A 2,370-nucleotide genomic window follows, 5' to 3' on the forward strand; every position below is an offset into this window, starting at 1 on the left:
ATACAGAGTAAAGCTTCCTCTAAACTATCCCATCAAACACTCCCAGGGCAGGTACACCTTTAAGCAGCTAACGTTAAATTAGAGAGTAGTCGGTCTCTGTAATCAATCTCCCAGTGTTAACATCAAATGGCGACCATTAACAAATGTAAAATGGATGACTGAAGATCGGTGTGTGCATTGTCACTGTGGTTCTGGGAGAGCTTCAGAGAGACAGGGCGAGAGAGAGGGAGAGGGAGAGGTATACAGAGAGACTGAAAGAGAGAGAGACAGAGAGAGAGAGAGATACAGAGTGGGAGAGAGACAGAGAGAGAGAGAAAGATTAATAGAGAGAGCGGAAAAGGCAAAGATAAAGACATGGAGAGATACAGAGAGAGAGAGAGAGAGACAGAGCAAGAGGGAGAGAGAGACAGATAGAGAGAGTGTGAGGGAAAGATGGAGATAGAGAGAGAAACAGAGACGGAGAGCGAGAGAGAGAGAGAGGGAGAGAGGGGGGGCGAAGACAGAGAATGACAGAGAGGGGCAGAGAGAGAACAGGCAGAGAGAGAGACAGAGAAAGAGGGAGACAGGGAGACAGAGGGGAAGGCAGAGAAAGACAGAGAGATGGAGAGATAGTGAGAGAGAGAGACAGACAGAGGGAGAGACCGGGAGAGACAGAGTGCGAGAGAGGGAGAAAGATAGAGATAGACAGAGAGAGAGAGATAGAGACAGAGATATATATAGAGAGGCACAGAGGCACAGAGAGAGAGAGACATAGAGAGAGCGACAGAGAGAGAGAGAGAGAGAGAGAGAGAGAGAGAAAGACAGAAAGACAGAGTGACAGAGAGAGAGAGAGACAGAAAGAGAGAGAGAGACAGGGAGACTGAAAGAGAGAGAGACAGAGAGAGAAAGCGACAGAGATAGAGAGAGCGAGGAAGACAGGGAGACTGAACGAGAGAGCGAGAGTGAGAGAGAGGGACAGAGATACACAGAGGGAGAGAGACAAATAGACTTGAAGAGAGAGCGAGAGAGAGGAACAGACAGAGAGAGAGACTAACAGAGAGAAAGCGAGAGGGACAGAGAGTTGGCATTTAATCTCCCTCCACACTGTCCCAGCAAACCTACCCGGGCAGGTAAAGCACGGGGTTAGATATAGAGTCCCTCTCTCTCGCTCTCTCTTTCAGTCTCCCTGTCTCTCTGTCAGTCTCTCTCTCACTCTCGCTCTCTACACTGTCCCATCAAACACTCCCAGGGTAGGTACAGGGGGTTAGATACAGAGTAAAGCTCCCTCTACACTGTCCCATCAAACACTCCCATGGCAGGTACAGGGGGTTAGATACAGAGTAAAGCTCCCTCTACACTGTCCCATCAAACACTCCCAGGGCAGGTACAGGTGGTTAGATACAGAGTAAAGCTCCCTCTACACTTTCCCATCAAACACTCCCAGGGCAGGTACAGATGGTTAGATACAGATTAAAGCTCCCTCTACACTGTCCCATCAAACACTCCCAGGGCAGGTACAGGGGGTTAGATACAGAGTAAAGCTCCCTCTACACTGTCCCATCAAACACTCCCAGGGTAGTTACAGGGGGTTAGATACAGAGTAAAGCTCCCTCTACACTGTCCCATCAAACACTCCCAGGTCTGGTACAGGGGGTTAGATACAGAGTAAAGCTCCCTCTACACTGTCCCATCAAACACTCCCAGGGTAGGTACAGGAGATTAGATACAGAGTAAAGCTCCCTCTACACTGTCCCATCAAACAATCCCAGGGCAGGTACACCTTTAAGCCGCTAACATTAAATTAGAGAGTAGTCGGTCTCTGCAATCAATCTCCCTGTGTTAACATAACATGGCGACCATTAACAAATGTAAAATGCATGACTGAAGATCAGTGAGTGCATTGTCACTGTGGTTCTGGGAGAGATTCAGAGAGACAGAGTGAAAGAGAGGGAAAGAAATATACAGAGACTGAAAGAGAGAGAGAGAGAGAGAGAGAGAGAGAGAGAGAGAGAGATGCAGAGTGGGAGAGAGACAGAGAGAGAGAGAGAGAGATTGATAGAGAGAGAGAGAGAGGGAAAGGCAAAGATAAAGACATGGAGAGATGCAGAGCGAGAGAGCGAGACAGAGCAAGAGGGAGAATGAGACAGATAGACAGAGAGAGAGGAAGAGAGAGGGGGGGAAGATAGAGAAAGACAGGGAGGGACTGAGAGAGAGAGAGACAGAGACAGCGATGTTCAGGGAGACAGAGGGGAAGACAGAGAAAGAACTAGAGATGGAGAGATAGAGAGAGAGAGAGAGGCAGAGAGAGAGACAAAGAGAGACAGATAAAGAGAGAGAGAGAGTGTCAGAGTCAGAGAGAGATAGAGACAGAGACAGAGAAAGAGAGTGTGA

The sequence above is a fragment of the Pristiophorus japonicus genome, unplaced genomic scaffold, assembly GCF_044704955.1.
Source record: "Pristiophorus japonicus isolate sPriJap1 unplaced genomic scaffold, sPriJap1.hap1 HAP1_SCAFFOLD_33, whole genome shotgun sequence".
Lineage (NCBI taxonomy): Eukaryota > Metazoa > Chordata > Chondrichthyes > Pristiophoridae > Pristiophorus > Pristiophorus japonicus.